Source organism: Eurosta solidaginis, chromosome 4 (assembly GCF_040869045.1).
Source record: "Eurosta solidaginis isolate ZX-2024a chromosome 4, ASM4086904v1, whole genome shotgun sequence".
Taxonomy (NCBI): domain Eukaryota; kingdom Metazoa; phylum Arthropoda; class Insecta; order Diptera; family Tephritidae; genus Eurosta; species Eurosta solidaginis.
In genome coordinates, this window is record NC_090322.1 from 135,067,462 (window position 1) to 135,080,561 (window position 13,100).

General features: G+C 39.1%; 1 pseudogene; it reads left to right on the forward strand.

Annotated features, from left to right (window-relative positions):
- The first annotated feature begins 9,898 nt into the window (after positions 1 to 9,898).
- LOC137248679 (uncharacterized) lies at positions 9,899 to 12,450 on the forward strand (annotated as a pseudogene).
- The last annotated feature ends 650 nt before the right edge of the window (positions 12,451 to 13,100 follow it).

Below are 13,100 nucleotides of genomic sequence, written 5' to 3' on the forward strand. Positions count from 1 at the left end.
CGACGTAGAACACTAGGTCCCGTCCCGCCAATTGGGATCACGACGCAAATTTGAAGAGAAGCTTAGCCTAAAATCTCTTAGTAGGTTATAGCGCCTTGTATTCTTAAATTTTTGTAAAATAAAGGAACTTAGATAGTTTAATTTAATACGAAAAACTCTATATAAACAGTTCGAAAATTTTGTAAAATTTTCACGATTTTTTTATTTTTGCTATTTTCTTATTCCCTGCTTTACCACAAGTGGTTCAGGGTTGGGTAATTAAAATTTTGCTTCAGTGACAAGTTTTAAGGTTAGTCATCGCAACATGAACTTTCACCTTAAAGTCACTGACTTTGTAGAGATGTGACTCAAACTACAATGGTAGTAGAACTTCACAATTTATTCACCTACTTCACTCACAACGTGCTAAAACCAAACTCATTACTGATTCCTTCGATTGTGCCGCATATATACCAATCAGTTTTTCGTCATCAATTTCTCCAATGGTCTAGACATCTGCTTAGATTGCTGTTGTTTATACGCAGAAATTACTAAGAGAATAATGCAGTTCTTAGCGTGTTCTAGGACAACTTGGTTGCCGCGTTTGATCGCTGTTTTTACGAGTATTTAGCTGTGAGGTACATGTTCTGTGAAATTTCGGTCTTCCCCAGTCTAGGTCGTATTTTTCCAACCAATTTGATGTTTCACTGAAATGTAAAATAAATTAATATACATAAAAGCATAAAATAAATCAAACAAATTAAAATACATATATACAAAAACACATACATGCATTTAAGCTGATTTATTGCCAGCTCATCGATACAACTTTTTTCGCAGTGTAAAATAATAACATAAATCCAATTTGCAAAATTTTGAAAATAAAATACCTCAACAAACTTTGTTGGTAATTATGCGTTCGAAAAGAGGACACACTTAATATTTTGAAATTTTAAAATAATTTGAAATTATGTAGTTAAGAAGCAAAGAATTTTAAATTAAGTCAAGAAATTCTAAAATATTATTAACTTTACTTGCTTCAATGAGGATAATTAACGTCTATAAATAAATAATTATTTTTTAGAAAATATTAATGAAATTACGATCGTGTAAAACTCTGGCCCCTCTTTACTCTATATGTACACAATAAATTTAGAATAAAAAGCAACAAAAAAATACAAAAAAGCAGTATAGAATTTAATAAATGCTTAAATTTATGTATTAATTAAAAATCTGCTAAAGTTTGAAAAAAAAAAATTCTTAGAAAAAAGTCGTTGAAATACTAAAGCAGACATGTATCAATATTTATTTATATTAAAGTAAAGTAAATAAATAAAACTAATAATAAACTATGGATTTATTAATGATAACATAAATAAAGGTATATTTCAAATTTAAATAAAGGAAGCGTGTATTTTATTCAGACCTGTTAAATAATGATTACTAATGGTAATGATTAGCCGTTCCATTGATTATTTTCTTTAAACGCCATTTAATCATTATTTTTGATTTTTTCGATTTTTTTAATTTTTTTGATTTTTTTTTTGTTTGTTTTTAATATTTTTTTTTTATTACTTTTGATTATTTTTCTGCTTTGTTGAAAGAGAAATTCTTGTTTGTTGCATGCATGGAATAATTTTTACATACAAGTACATTTTAGGATGCAATATTAAATTGTAACCGCTTATCGAGGCAAATATATATATACTTGAAAACAAAACAGTTTCAATCAGCCTTTGCGACAATAATGTTGTTCTGTAATATGTTGCACTTGTCTTAATAGTCATCAATATCCCCTAGTTCTGAAATAATCTTGTACTTGTTTAAATTCTGCTTCGAAGTCACTCGGAACATCGCTGTATTGATAATTGGTCGGTATCGCAGTTGCCTTATTACTTCGATGCAGTCCCTGTTTTCAATCCACCAACTTCTTCTTTAAATTTAGACAGTGGCTTATTGCGCAGTTCCTGAGCTAATTGATCGTCTTTTGCAATATCAGCTATTTTTTTAACAAAAGAAGTTTTGTTCTTTCCTTTTGCTATCTGCTCAATAATATAACGAACTTTACTTACAGTGAGCGTAATGGCAAATGGTATATGAGCGTTGATCTAAACATATTCTCCGGTAAGTATATACGCGTGCATAATTTGCTACACTCATTATATAAAATAATAACGATCCTCTATGGTTCATCATTAAGTCGAGCCAATTTTGTTTTGTATATAAAATTAATATATCCTCTATTTTGGATTACGTTATGGCTATGCACTGATTGTTTTGTACATTCACATTGGAGGGTGGAGCCGTATGTAGAAGTGCACGAAAGTGGGGAAACCTTCTGACCGCCTTTCACCTGGGTATAGCCAGAGCGATTCTTTTGCATGCGGTTCAAGCAGCTCACTACTGCCGATCGCTTGGGGCCAAGTATCCTCAAGTGAGCTAATGTGAGAAGGCGACAACCTGGCTAGGCCACTCTGACATAATTGGTTTAAGGGCTAGCCGGGGAGATCGGCAGCGTCTGTACACATCTAGGTGCGGCTGCAAGCGGGCGTCTGTCTTGGAGCAAGCGGCTCGCTATATAAACGTGCAAGTAATATTTTCTCCCCCGCTGAGCGGGTTGTGCGCTGGGTTTGGGAGCCGCCACGTAAAACGATGCTCTAATGAAATATACCAACAAGCCTCGGATAAATACACTCTCTATTGATGATGACCATGGCAAACGTTTAAAGGACAATGAATTGAGGGCATGCACCTGGAACGCCCGCTCCCTGAATGGGATTGGTGCAGACGCCTGGCTGGTTGATGTCCTCGTCAAAGCAAAATCTGACATCACCGCCATCCAAGAAATGCGTTGGATGAAGCATGGAAGAAAGAAGATCAAAAATTGTGACATCTATTGGAGTGGCCATACGAATAAGCGCTGTTTCGGCGTCGGATTCGTGGTGGGGGAGAGACTTTGTCGCCAAGTTCTGGCGTTCACGCCTGTGAACGAGCGGCTTGCCGCTATCCGAATAAAAGCAAAGTTTTTTTAATATATCATTCAGACAGAGGAGAAAGACGATGAGGTGAAAGACACTTTTTATGAACAATTAGAACGCACATGCGAGTGCTGCCTCCGTCATGATATAAAAGTCGTGCTTAACGACATTAACACCAGGGTGGGCAAAGAAGGTGTTTTTGGCCCTACAGTCGGAAAGTTCAGCCTACACAATGAAACTTCTCTTAACGGACTAAGGGTGATTGACTTTGCCGATGCTCGAAACATGGTCATATCCAGCACGAGGTCCATGTATAAAAAGATACATCAAGCTACATAGCTGTCTCCTGATCGAAATACTCGCAATCAGATCGATCACGTTGTGATAGACGGACGGCATGCCTCCAGTGTTTTAGATGTGCGCACGAACCGAGGACCTAACATCGACTCGGACCATTATCTCGTTGCAGCCAAAATACGTACCCGCCTCAACGCGGCTAAAACCAAGGAACAAAAAACACAAGGAGAGCTAGACGTCGAAAAGCTTCAATCACAACAGACTGCCAATGATTTCGCAACTCGACTCTCACACCTGCTCTCTGAGAGCACAACTCATCCTGACGGAATACAGGAGCAGTGGGAGCATATCTCCAAAGCACTTCGTACTGCCGCCGAGGAAAAAATTGGTTAACGACGGCCACGAAAAAACAACTGGTACGATGAAGAATGCCGCGTTGCAACCGACAGAAAAGACGCTGCCTATAGGGCTACGTTAAAAGCGAGCGCAATAAGAGGAGTGTGTGAACGCTATCGTGAGTTGAAAAGGGAAGCGAGACGCCTTTTCAGGAAGAAAAAGAAGAAGAAGAAGAAGAAGGAAAAAAGGAAGAAGCAGAAAGGCGTGAGTGAGAGGAGCTTGAGCTGCTAGCCACCAGGAATAAGGCCGAAAATTTTACCAAAAAAATGGCGACAGACGGAAGGTTTTAAGATCGGGGCAAACTGGGGGAACGAAAACAGCGACCTTGTAACTGATGTCCAGATAGTGCTTAGATTATGGAGGGAACACTTATCTGCTCTCCCAAGTGGAGGCAGCAATTCACCGCGCAGAGATGGCGAACCCGATCCCGCAATTGATGATGATGGCATATATGTCCCCCCGCCCGATGATGACAAACTTAGAATAGCAATAACCAGATTGAAAAACAACAAGCCCTTGGGCGCTGATGGATTGCCTGCGGAGCTATTCAAGTACGACGGCGAGGAGTTGGTAAGGCGCATGCAGCAGCTTCTTCGCAAAATATGGGCGGACGAGTGAATGTCCGACGATTGGAATCTAGGTATTCTTTGCCCAGTCCACAAGAAGGGGGATATTGGAAAATGCACAAACTATTGTGGAATCAGCCTTCTTAATATCGCATATAAGGTCCTTTCAAGTATATTGTGCGAAAGATTGAAGCCCAACGTGAACCGGCTGATTGGACCTTATCAGTGCGGCTTAAGACCTGGTAAATCTACCATCCACCAGATTTTCACAATGCGCCAAATCTTGGAAAAACCCCGTGAAAAGAGAATCGACACACATCACCTCTTCGTCGAATTTAAAGCCGACTTCGACAGCACGAAAAGGAGCTGCCTGTATGCCGCTATGTCTGAATTTGGTTTCCCCGCAAAACTTATACGGCTGTGCAAAATGACGTTGAGCAACACCATCAGCTCAGACAGAATTGGGAAGGATCTCTCCGAGCCGTTCGAAACTAAACGAGGTTTTAGACAGGGTGACCCCCTATCGTGCGATTTCTTTAATTTGATGCTGGAGAAAATTATACCAGCTGCAGAACCTAACCGCACTGGAACAATATTCTATAAAAGCGTACAATTACTGGCATATGCTTATGACATTGATATCATCGGCCTAAACACCCGCGCTGTTAGTTCTGCTTACTCCAAACTGGAAAAAGAATCGGTAAAGATGGGTTTGATGGTGAATAAGGACAAAACGAAGTACCTGCTGTCATCGAGCAAAGAGTCAGGGCATATGCGCCTTGGCAACCACGCTACTGTTGGCGGCCATAATTTCGAATTAGTAAAAGACTTCGTTTATGTGGGAAACAGCATCAACACTAGCAAGAACATCAGCATTGAAATAAAGCGAAGAATCAATCTTGCCAATAAAAGCTTACCGTACCCGTTCTGCTATATGGGGCAGAAGCATGGACCATGACAACAGCAGATGAAGCAGCTTTGGGAGTGTTCGAGAGAAAAGTTGTTCGAAAGATTTATGGACCTCTACGTGTTGGCGATGGCGAGTACCGAAGAAGATTTAATTATGAGCTGTACGAGCTATACGCAGACATCCACATAGTCCAGCGAATTAAAACGCAGCGGCTGCGCTGGCTGGGCCATGTTATGCGAATGAAAGATGATGCTCCAGCCAAGAAAGTGTTTCTATCGGAACCCGCCTATGGAAGCAGAGGTAGAGGGCGGCCCCCACTCCGTTGGAAGGACCAGGTGGAAAACGATTTAAACTCCCTTGGTGTGACCAATTGGCGCCGGATGGCGGAGAGAAGGATCGACTGGTGCGCCTTGTTTGACGGCTATAACCGTTTAAACGGTTAAGCGCCGATTAAGTAAGTAAGTAAGTAATCAATTAGTAATTGGTTTTTACGGAAAATAATTGAAATAATGATTGGCCATTAAAATAAGCATCTAATTAATTGATTACTAATGCTAATTGAAATTTAACAGGTCTGATTTTATTTCACTTGCTACGAACAGAGACATAAGTTTAACATTTTTGTATGTTAGTATAAGCGCGAGTTTTATGCTGAATTTTTCCTCCAACGTATAATTTACATATGTGCATTTTTAATTAAGGTAAGAAAATTTTCCGAAATTATGCCGGGTGGAATAAGCATAGCGATGATCGATGACTGCTCTTTTTATTAGATATATTTTCATCTGTTTCAGAGGCTATAGAAGGAATGAACCAAACTTATCTATACATATTATAAATAAATTTCTTAATTTTTAGAAATAGGTAATCTCGGACACCACCGAACCAATTGGGCTGCAACTGCTTTTAAAAAAAAGTCTTACAGTAAGCTGGACTACACCTTAGGAGAAATGGGCGAACGAGGTAACCGAGAGTATAAAAGCAACGCAAGCTGAGGAATCAGTTTGATTTTAACACACTTTAGTGAAGTACGCGATAATTGTAATTGTGAAGTATTACTCCCAAAGTTGTCTAAATAAAGAATGTTTTGTTATACTAAATATTGAGTTATTTATTCAACAGTTCAGAGATTTAGACGTTAACAGAAGCTGCAAAATTATCAGGAATTACCTTAAATTCGTTGCAATATAAAGGAAGTACTTATAAAGTTTGTATCTTCTTTTTATTGTCCCCTCTAAATATCTTGATCTTTCGTTCAAAAATGTATGTCTCTGGGTTATCGGGAAGTTTGTTTAAACTCGAAAGTGAAATTTCCAAGTTCGACGATTCTTTAAATTTTCACAATCTTTGGATCATCTAACGAACATTGTTTCCCCTCCTGCTGCATTGTTCTGCGATCCTGAAGTATGTTCTTAGTTTAAAGAATCTAGTTAGGAATTTTCTGAAAAAGCGTTTGTTGTTGTTGTAGCGATAAGGACACTCCCGAAGGCCTTGGGTAGTGTTATTGATGTTGATCGGATGCTGATCCGGTACGTTCCGGTAACAAGCACCATAAAGGTTCAAGCACGACCATCTCGGGAACGATTTGGTATGACCACATGAAACCTTCTAGACCATACCGCCCTCCCACCTTCCCTAGATCCATCAGGAGTTGGAGGTGGCCAAAGCGTCGGCTGGTAATGAAAATTCGCCACGCGTAGGTGAGGTAGACAATTGGGTTGGAGAAGTTATATATTGCGCTGGCAAACCCTTGAGAGGGTTGCGCTACACAACCCCTTTAATCAATTTGGTATTTTAGTCGCCTCTTATGACAGGCATACCTGCCGCAAGTATTTTCTAAGCCCCCTAACCCGCTGGGGCCTGAAAAAGCGGTCACAAGGTTCCACATGTTGTACATGGACTGTCTAAATTACTCTGAATATTTGGATCCCAGTCTTATCAAAAAAACTCTTTTATGCCAAGCGCTACAACCTAATAGAACTTAAAATTTCGTTCAAAGTATCAGGTCTTTGTATAAAGCTTTGTATTGCGCTTATCAACCCCTTGAATCCCAAAAAAATTACTTCTCGCCTGGCATATGTTATAGCCATCAGCATAATATTAGAGAAAGTAAGAATAGAAATCTTGTCCTAAGCGAGCAGAAAGTTGTTCAAGTTTTGGGAAAAAACGCCTTTTATTTACATAAACGCCAGCCACAAAAAAAAAATTCACCCCCACAAAACTTAAAAAGCTTTCTCGGTGGCGTTAAAAAATAAACGACTTATACGACCATTCAAGCAACTAAAACTTCAGTTGTAATTACTTCCGTTAAAAAAATTGTTAGTGCCACTTAAAAATCACTTACTTCAAATATGGCGGCAAATCAGCGTTGCAACAAGAACCGACAATGGCCATGAATAAAATAAAAACCGTATGTAAAACTTAACAACTTTTTGAACTAAGCATGTATGTTCAATTACGAGAAATAAACTCAAGCACGCTCTTATAAAAATTCTCACACTTGAACAGTTTACTGTGCTTGAAGATTAATAAAAGTGCAAACACTGATTGTATTAAACTTCGTATGGGCATATATGCTTGTTTGATAATCATAAGACTTGTGTTAGATAATAGGGTGGCAAAAAAAGCGAAAAAATCTAAAAACTCCAGTAACCTGAAGCAGCCCATGACTGCAGCCAATACAATTTGTTTGCTATTGATAGAAAGAGAGACTTGGGGAACCAATATAACTAGTATATGACTTTCATCATGGAACGTCCTCACTCAACTCGTACGAAGCTGTCTGAGCTTGCCACACAGTTGTCTAAGCGGAGTGGCCTCTCGGCACTGATTCCGTGAGTATTTCTGCCACGAGAAGCATCTCAGTTAAAAGCCACTTGCTTTTCAGATGCCTTTCAAAGTCGGCGTAAAACTTGTAGTTCCCGTCCAGCCAATTTGTAGGGAAAATGTAAAAGAAATGAGAAATTGGAAGAGAAGCTCAGCCTATTATCTCCTCGGAGCTTATCGCGCTTTCCAATTATTTATAAAGTGAAAATTATTCGAATAATCGTTTACCACCAAGAGATCAATTAGGAAGACCACTCCAGACCCGGAACATCTCTTATCGGCTGAGAGTTATGTCCTTGTGTTTTAGGGGGATAACGTTATTACGTAATGACTTAGAGAAATCGAGATAAAAACATACTTCCTCATATCAAAATTATCAGGATATAAAACGGTTTAGATCAGTGGCGGCGCTACTTCGCAGTAAAAAAAATATAAAATAATGTATGAGAAAACGAGTTTTATTGTTGATAATTAAATGATGACAAAAAGTCATTGCACACATAGAAATTAAAATAGTCGAACTTTTCGGCTTTTAGCCTCACTGAATTTTTTCAGGATTGTGTCATAGCTAAGACTAGCCCCTATTTCAGCTTCGATTGACAGAACTAATAAAGCGGATAGTCTGTATTGGCACATCGTACTTCCCAAATAGGTTTTTATCAATTTCAACTTTGAGAAGCTTCTCTCAGCGGAAGCCGTACTGACCGGAAATGTGAGCATGATTCTAATGTAAACATTTGGATATACTTCTTCTAAATTATTTTCTAAAATGTATTGGATGAGTTGTTTCGCGTCGTTGACAGAATCTAGTGAATTAGATTTTAAAAGCTGAAGTTCTTCATATAGTTCGAAAGGCTGTATGTCACTATTTTCGCCTTCCCGAAGTATTGTACCTAAATCATTACAATGTTTGAGAAGATCCTCTTTTGGTAAAGATTTCAAATAATTGATGCCATATATAAAACCGAATTGCTCAAAATATTCATTGAGCGCATTAAATCTACATTCGGTGTCGCCTATTATAGCATCTATCATTGTGTTAAAAAAGTTGACTCTGAACTGCATTTCAGGAGATTCAACTGAATTATCAGTATGTTCGTAGCTGAACATTCGTTTTTTTCCTGGCTATTCTTTTTTCCTTAAATTGAGACTGACGTTCGTAAGTACTTTGCTCCACAAACAATCTAGCTTCTGCTACGCTTTTTTCAAATCCTGTATTAGGGAATTCTTGAATCCAGCTACAAAATGAACGGAAAGTATCAATAGCGACTTTCAAGTTGACTTGAACCGATTGCCATAGTTTACTTATATTATTCACACGTATCAATACATCATACCACACATGTATCGCAACAACAATCTCAAAAGTTAACATTTCGTTCAGGATTGCTTCACTGTCGCTTAGAGTGTCGGAATCATCAGCTTTATTTTTCAGATCATCCACGCATTCGATGACATCATCAAATTGTAAAAATATTGCTTTTATTGCTCCGATTCTACTCTCCCATCGCGTTTCAGACAGAGGTTGTAATGCCAATTTTAATTTAGTTTTTACAATCTCCCAACGCTGGCTTGACTTTGAAAACAGCACATAGATTTTATTGTTAAAGCCGAAAAATATTTTCGCTGTCGTTGAAAATTTAGCTGCATCTTTCAAAAGTAAATTCCAACTGTGGCATCCGCATGGCGTGAAGAATGCTCTTTGATTTATATTGAGTATTCTTGTTCTGACACCTTTGTTAATGCCGACCATGTTCCTCTATAACTCCAGTTGATAAATTGCAAAATCTTAATATTATTGACATTTGCTCAACACGGCTTACGTCCCTGGCATAATCGAGCGAGATGGCGTAGTATTTTGCTTGTTGAACTCTGTGTATAATTTCGTTAATAACTAATTTAGACATTAATGTAATTAATTCGTTTTGGACGTCGTGGCTCAGATAATGTTGAGTAAGTTGCTTTTCATTAATACGTTTCATGTGCTCCCGTAGTTTCAGATCATATTTGGATAACAACTTAAATAAGTCTAGAAAATTGCCAGAGTTTTTGCTATCGTTAAATTTCAGGGATTATCGATGAGCTCTAAATGCCAAATTGTGTGAGGCCAAGTAGTTTATTATTTTTATATTATTGGCGGCCACCGTGGTGTGATGGTAGCGTGCTCCGCCTATCACACCGTATGCCCTGGTTTCGCACCCCGGGCAAAGCAACATTAAAATTTTAGAAATAAGGTTTTTCAATTAGAAGAAAATTTTTCTAAGCGGGGTCGCCCCTCGGCAGTGTTTGGCAAGCGCTCCGGGTGTATTTCTGCCATGAAAAGCTCTCAGTGAAAACTCATCTGCCTTGCAGATGCCGTTCGGAGTCGGTATAAAACATGTAGGTCCCGTCCGGCCAATTTGTAGGGAAAATCAAGAGGAGCACGACGCAAATTGGAAGAGAAGCACGGCCTTAGATCTCTTCGGAGGTTATCGCGCCTTACATTTATTTTTTTTATTTTTAAGTAGTTTATTATATTTATCAATATTTCAATCAATTTATACCAATACTTTTGGGATTTCCTAATCGATCTCTCGTTATCCTAATATATTGTTTTACTGTGTTTGATTCCTTTAAAGAGTTCCATGCATTTAATCATGCACTCCATGTGTCCTTGACTTTGTTTATGTCTTTGCAATATCCGACTCAGATCCTTCCAGTCACAACATCCTTCTTTTTACCATCTGTGTCTGCAAATATGAAAAAAGTCTACACAGAAAGCAGTAAACTTTTTCTTGTGATGTGGAGTAAGTTGACCATCTGCGATGTTGCGTCGCCGTTACTCAATTTTCTAATAAAATGAAATTTAGAAAAATGTTTTTTAATTGCGCCTTTTTTCGGTAATTTTCACCAGATTCTCTAGGTCTTTATCGGGACTGTTTTGAAGTAAGTCATGGCGTTGCGCATCGCTTAGTGGAAATACCAACTTCCCCGAATCTAAGGCTATTAATGACTTGCTTTAATGAACTTCCTGCTCTTGATTTTCTGAGTCAAACATATACTCACTTTCCAACTCTTTATTGGATTCAAAAATTTAGATCCCAGCAGATTCACTCGATGTTGAAGGTAAAGCTGTATCAGAAATTTGACTAAAAGTTTCATTCAACTGTGAAGCTGGTTCTGTTTCAGAAAGTAAAGTTTTATCACATAACTCTGAAGCAGTGACACCTGAAGAAGTATTTTTAAGAAATTTCATCATACTGGTACTCAGAGTTTGGTTGGATATAGCCATTTCAGCCTTTCGTTTTCTTTTTGATGCACCGGATTCCCGTTTTCTCCCTACATCTCTATCTCTTGAGGGTCGTGCTGATATGATGACCGAAAGATATAAATATATAAAACATGTGACGTTACGAATTTTTTAGCACTGACTGCTACTTTCATCGAACGTACTGACCAGAGGCTCTACTGGTTACTCCCATGCCTTTCCAGTTTCTTTGCCTCGCGAAACCTGAAACTCTCACCTACAAAATCCTCGGCCACATTGTTTACGACGTGGATGGAGCAACAAAGGGAACAATTGGACATCCACGTCGACGGCGTCACGCTCCCAACAGTCAAGCACCCTAAACTCTTAGGGGTGACTTTCGACCAGGGTCTACATTCTCGGACGCACACAGACGAAATTACTTCTAAAGTACAGGGTCGCAACAAAATTCTCAAGTCGCTTGCCGGCACCACTTGGGGTAAAGATAAATAAACCATGATGATGACCTTCAAAGAAATAGACCGGCCGATCTTGTGTTACGCATCTCCAATCTGGACCCCAGTTCTCCAAGATACCAACTGGAGAAAACTGGAAGCCTGTCAAAATGCAGCGCTGATAACTGCCACGGGATGTCTCCTTATGACGTCAGAACATCATTTACATAATGAGGCGGAAGTTCTCGGAATTAAAGAGCGAAATGAAATGCTGAACAAGCAGTTCCAAACCGGGACATCCCAGCAGACAACTGCTAGGGGCGGCACCGCCCCCCCCCCCCCCCCCACGCATAAGGGAACACTTCCGTAAGCATTACAGCGAAGTCCAACCATTAGCTCCAAGGCCGTATGTAAAAGACGAATACGAGGAGGCCCGCAAACTTATCCACACAAATGTAGTGGCTACCTCTAAAAGGTCGCGCCCGGCAAACCGCGTCATCGGAGATAAATTTCCAGAAGTTGCAGAAGCAGAAGAACGCAACCTTCCGAGGGAGATGCGCGTCACTTTGGCACATCTTCGATCTGGACACTGTAATAGGTTAAACTTTACTTGTCCAGATTTAAACACAACATACAAAACGTATGCCCAGCATGCGGCGTGTCCCCACATGACACAAACCATCTATTCCATTGTAATGTGAAACCTACGCCCCTAACACCAAATTCTCTATGGTCCAATCCTTTTGAAACTGCACGTTTCCTTGGACTTTCGTTAGAGGACTTTGATGACAATTCTTTGAGCAATCGTGCCTCTTGAGCGGGGCGAAGCATTGTTATAACAACAACAACTCTTCTAATGCTAAATTTGCATCACTTTTTTTTCTAAGAATTTAAACTTGCAAAACATGTCTTCAGTTGTTTTGCCAGAAATGTTGCCATACGATTTTCATTGTCCGTCTGTACAAGAAGAAATCAACGACAGGACTTAAAAATCCCTGCAGGATCTATTTTGACTCGAAATTCATTTTAAAACACATCAAATTATATACCCAGCTGTAGATTTTTTATAAAAACTGGGCGTGTTTTCCATCGATTTCGCTTATTTTCGACGCGCATAGTTGGCGCTATAAAACCAATGTTTATGGCATCAAAATTATTTTCGAAAGAGTAGCTAAAAAGGGGCAGAGGCACTCCCATTTTCAAAATTCAAGTACAGCTGGGTATAAAGAGACTCGACCAGTTCGAATTGCAGCAAAACGATAAATAGAAATGATGGCTGTTTTGAAGAATGATCAAGTTGAGTGTTTAGATGAAGATTATCTGAACCTGACTGATATATCTACGATTAAAGAAGGTGAAGAGGACGAGAATTTGATGAAAGCGCCAATTATTGACGTTGAAATGCATTCACACTGCCCATGAAAAAAGCATATGTAAATTGTTGCTAATTTGTTGCAAAATACGTAT